Genomic DNA, 5,599 nt, shown 5'->3' with positions numbered 1-5,599 from the left:
TCCAAAGATGAACAGTGATATGGAAGTGTAAGCCAAATAAACCCTCTCCTCCCCAGCTTGCTTCAAAAAGAAGAAGAAGAAGAAGAAGAAGAAGAAGAAGAAGAAGAAGAAGAAGAAGAAGAAGAAGAAGAAGAAGAAAGAAATTTTCTTCTTTTAATGTATCTATGGAATCTTTGTTCCTGATTCTATTAGTATTTTCTTTTATTGAGATAGGGTTTTTACAACTTTTCTTTTATTGAGATAGGTCTGTACAACTGAACCTGGCTGTATCTGTAGATGAGGCTGGCCTCCAACTCAAAGAGATCTGTCTGCCTTGGCCCCCAGAAAGCTGGGATCAAAAGTGTGTGCCACCACATCCAGCTAACATTCCTTAGAAAGCATACAGCTAACTTTTTCAACATTTTATCTTTGCCACCCCCCCATTTTGAGAAATGACAAGAGATTAAATTTAATTAATACTAATTTTTTAATGTGAAAACAACTAAGCCGACTTTTTAAAGCAAAAAAGCCATAACAATACAGCACTATTTCAATAATGAAGTGCCCATAAAATGGTATTAGTACAAAGATCTAAGCAAATCTCAAAGACTTAGATTAGTAATTAGAACATCACGCAATATTTAATTAGTAATTAGAACATCACGCAAGAACCTTAATGGGTAAAAGAAGCAACATATGATAGTATAAATTCAAGTATGCAATTATAATTTACAAATTATAAAAATTCTCCCTTTTCATAGCCAGTTGCTTTTCAATGGTGAAATTTTAGCGCCACCCCCCTTAACTGAATGCCTGCTCAACAAGCCAATTGAACAAACACATCTACCCAAATTTGCATCCCAGAATACCTAAGTAAACTGAAGGCATTATTCAGGAGAATGAGTTCTATCCATTTTCGTCATCTGTGTGATCAGGTTGCAAAGGACGTGCTTTTCTCTTTGCTGTTCCTAAGCCACTGCACCCGGCTTCTTCGGGAGGAAGCTGGTTCTCTTTTTCCGAATCTTTGGGGGACAGCCTGAAGAACTCTCCGATGCCTTTTTGTCACTTTGGAGTTGGGCGCACACAAACTGGGTTCCCTCCCGCATACTTATTTTCAGCTTTTCTCGACGAACACGATGCAGAATTGGTGACAAAGGTGGAGGAGCCAAGCACCTTCCTAGGGGCTCGAGAGGCCACCACTTTTCTGTAGGCTCCTGGGACGTAGTTTGCTTTGGTCCGCACCATGTTTCTACAGGAAGAGACAACTCGCTCCGACGCTCCAGCTGTGGATGTCTTAACTGGACAAGAACCAACAATAGCATTTTAATTGTCGTATTTCCACTACTAAGATGAGATCTTAGTTCAGCTATGAACATGCATTTCACAATCATTCGTATTGACAATAACATTATCTCAGGTGAAAAGGAAAATGCCTGGGGTCCTTAGCCAAGTAGAACTTTTCATATGCTGATGTCTGAGAAACATTGAAGCCAAAATATCAACTACCTAACTCCAGGTAGAACCACTTTGGGTAGGCTCTAGCTCTTTCCAGCTTCTCAGCACTGAATGCCTTCTGCTTCCTTAATATAGGATTAGTACTAGTTAGAAAGTGTCACATGCAAACCACAGTATAGTGGAGTGTTGTGGATATTACTCTATATAAATAAAACACTGATGGCCAGTGACCAGACAGGAAGCATAGGGAGGACAAGGAGAGAGGAGAATTGGGGAAACAGGAAGAAGGAGAGAGAGACACTGCAGCCACCGCCAGGACAAGCAACATGTAAAGACGCCGGTAAGCCACCAGCCATGTGGCAAGGTATAGATTTATAGAAATGGGTTAATTTAAGATATAAAAACAGTTAACAAGAAGCCTGCCACGGCCATACAGTTTATAAGTAATATAAGCGTCTGAGTGATTATTTTATACGTGAATTGTAGGACTGCTAGATTGTGGGACTGTGGGGCTTGGTGGAACCTGGAGAGAAGCCCTCCAGCAACAGTGGAGCATTTTCTACCTTGTACAGGAGCAAATTCAGGAGCTTTCTAAGTTATGAGACAGTGTAACTTCTCAAACCCTCATTAGAGTATTCAAGTTTACAGCTTATTGGGAAGAGGTTTTGTCACCTTGAAATGGATGTTGGCATGTAGAAGAATGCAAATAGAGCCATATCTATCACTGTGGTGATACATTGTGTACCCTAATAAAATTTGTCTGAAGGTCAGAGAACAGAACAAGCCAATAGATTAAATGTAGATGCCAGGCGGTGGTGGCACACACCTTTAATCCTAGCTAGCACTCAGTAAGCAGAGATCCTTCTGGATCTCTGTGAGTTCAAAGTCAACCTGGACTACATGAGATTTACTCAGTCTAGGAGAGAAAACAGAACCAGGCAGTGGTGGCACACACCTTTAATCGCAGTACTGGGAATCACACATGCCTTTAATCCCAGGAAGTGGTGGCTGGGCAGAGAAAGATACATACAGCATGAGGAGACAGGAACTGAGGGCTTTTGGCAGAAGTATCCCTTTCAGCTAGAGGTTTTTCAGGCTGAGGAGTTGGTGAAGTAAGAGGTGGTGGCTGTGGCTTGTTCCTTTGTCTCTTTGATCTTTCAGCATTTACCCCAATATCTGACTCCAGGATTTTTATTATAAGACTATTTAGAATTCATGTTACATATCACCTTGCATAAAACTCAAGTCCTAGTGGATCAAATACCTCAATATAAATCCAAATACACTGAGCCAAATAGAACAGAAAGTGGGGAGATAGCCTTAAGAACATTGGCACAAGAGACAATTTCTTAAACAGAACACCAGTAGCGCAGACATTAAGATCAACAATTAAAAGATGAAACCTCATGCGGGAGTCCATCTCCCACCTTTCAAAGAGTTCTTGAGGGGAGAAGAGAGAAATAAGCAAGTATTAGGTAGAAATATAGGTGGAAATGAGAAGAAATACAAAGTCACAGGATAGCTTCAGGAGGGCCCTGGGTCAATACCTAGTTGCCTCGAGGTTTATTCCAAAGAGTTCTTTATATAATGCCAAGGGACAAGGCAAAAGACCTCCCACTTTCAAGATCAAAACACAACATACAACCAAGTGTAGACACTTCAAAACACCTGGTAACCATGCCTGTATCCAGTTCATCCCATTATGCAGCTCTGCTGGGTAAAGCAAGCTCAAATTCTCTGACCTTGAGTAAGGTCTTACTAGGAAGCCTCTGTGGGCCTCCACAACCTCATGAAACTGAAAAGCTTCTGTAAGGCAAAGGACATCAACAGCCTAAAGAATGGGAAAAGATCTTCACCAATCCCACATCTAAAAGAGAACTGGTCTCTAAAATATATAAAGAACTCAAGAAACTATACATCAACAAATGAAATAATCCAATTAAAAAATAGAGAATTCTCAACAAAAGAATCTCAAATGGCCAAGAAACACTTAAGGAGATGTTCAACATCCTTAGTCATCAGGGAAATGGAAATCAAAACAACCTTGAGATTCAATTTTATACCTGTCAGAGTGGCTAAGCTCAAAAACACTTATGTTGAGAGCTTATGTTGGAGATGATACGGAGCAAGGCAAACACTCCTCCACTGCTGGTGGGAACACAAACTTGTACAGCCACTCTGGAAGTCAGAGTAGCAGTTTTTCAGAAAACTGGGAATCAATCTACCACAAGATCCATATATACCACTCTTGGGCACATACCCAAAGGACGCTCAAACATATCACAAGGGTACTTGCTCAACTATGTTCACAGCAGCATTATTTGTAAAGCCCAGTATCTAAAAACAACCTAGATATTCCTCAACAAAGGAATGGATGAAGAAAATGTACATTTACATAATGGAGTATTAACTCACATGTTAAAAACAAAGACATCTGGAAATTTGAAGGTAAATGGATGGAGGTAAATGCATGGAAGTAGAAAAAAATCATCCTGAGTGAGGTAACCCAGACCAAGAAAGACAAACATGATATGTACTCACTCATAATGAATATTAGCTATAAAATAAAGGATAACTATGCTACAATCCAGAGAGACCAGGTAACAAGGAGAGCCCAGGGGAAATGCATGGATCTCCCTGGGAAGGTGAAATAGAAGAAATTTCATGAGTGGACTACAGGCAGGTAGGGATTAGAACATGAGCCATCAGAGGGTGGTAGGAGGGAGAGAACTCAGAGAAACTACTGCAAAAGGGGACATTTCGGGGTCAGGTAAAAACCTGGCATGCAAGGGAATCTCCCAGGAATCTACAAGGATGGCCCCAGCTAAGACTTTTAGCAATAGCAGATATGTAGCATGAACTGGCCATCTCCTGTGACCAGACAAGCCTTCAAGTGGAGTGAGTGGGAAACCAACCCAGCCACATAACCTTCGAGCTATAGCCTGTCCTGCCTATGGGATGTGCTGGGGGTAATGGTGGCCTAGAGATTGAGAGAGTGGCCAACCAATTACCTGTCTAGCCTAAAAGCCATGCCTGGAGAGTAAGCCCACTTCTGACACTGCCTGGAGCACCAGGACCCACAGGCTGGAGGACCCAGAGACCTAGGACAGAACCAAACACAACTGGAGTGGCGGGGGGGTGGGGTGGTATCAATGTAACGATGCCTAACAGTATTTTGTTATACTTGAAGATTGGTGTCTAGCCCAGTTGTCATCAGAGAGGCTTCATCCAGTAACTGATGGAAACAGATGCAGACCCACAACCAAACATTAGGTGGAGATAAAGAAAATCTAATGAAGAGGGGGAGAAAGGATTGTAGGAGCCAGAGGTATCAAGGACATCACAAGAAAACTCACAGAATCAACTAACCTGGGCTCATAGGGGCTCACAGAGCCTGAACTGGCAACCAGGGAGCCTGCATGGGACTGACCTAGGCAATCTGCATACATGTTATAGTTGTGTAGCTTGGTCCTCTTGTGGGACTCCTAACAGTGGAAACAGGGGCTGTCTCCAATTCTTTTGCTGGCTTTTGTGACCCTTCTCCTTATACTGGATCACCTCACCCAGCCTTAATACATGGGGAGGTGCTTAGTCTCACTGGAACTTGACAGGTCATCTTTTGTTGATATTCATGGGAGATCTGCCCTTTCCTAAACAGAAATGGAGGAGTAGATTAGAGTGTTTGAACAGAGGGCATGTAGGGAGGGACTGGGAGGGAAAACTGTGGTCAGGATGTAAAATAAGTAAATAAATTTATAAAAATAAAGAAATGCCATTGCTTCATTGTAATAATTTTTCTTTGCAACACAGTATAGAATACTTTATTTCCAGGAATTTTTTTTATAAAAGCAAACTACTATTATAGTTGGTCTCCTGTTTGATAGAAGCAAAGTCAATGACAAAATCAAAATTTTAAAAGAAATATCATGTGTACATAGTAAACAAACAATTCGAACTACAATGTAAACCTTAAGTTTAAGAATGAACTGGCCGGGTGGTAGTAGCGCAGGCCCTTAATCTCAGCACTTGGGAGGCAGAGGCAGGCGGATCTTTGTGAGTTCGAGACCAGCCTGGTCTAGAGAGCGAAATCCAGGAAAGGCACAAAGGTACAAAGAGAAACCCTGTCTTGAAAAACTGGAAAAAAAAATGATCTGGAAGAGCAGTA

The 5,599-nt window shown here is 41.6% G+C and overlaps 1 pseudogene; it reads right to left on the bottom strand.

Annotated features, from left to right (window-relative positions):
- Positions 1-649: 649 nt before the first annotated feature.
- LOC114687269 lies at positions 650-1,284 on the bottom strand (annotated as a pseudogene).
- Between the last annotated feature and the right edge of the window lie 4,315 nt (positions 1,285-5,599).

This window comes from Peromyscus leucopus, chromosome 3 (assembly GCF_004664715.2).
Source record: "Peromyscus leucopus breed LL Stock chromosome 3, UCI_PerLeu_2.1, whole genome shotgun sequence".
Lineage (NCBI taxonomy): Eukaryota > Metazoa > Chordata > Mammalia > Rodentia > Cricetidae > Peromyscus > Peromyscus leucopus.
The sequence above is the reverse complement of the archived record's forward strand: the minus strand, read 5'-3'. Positions and strand labels throughout refer to the sequence as shown.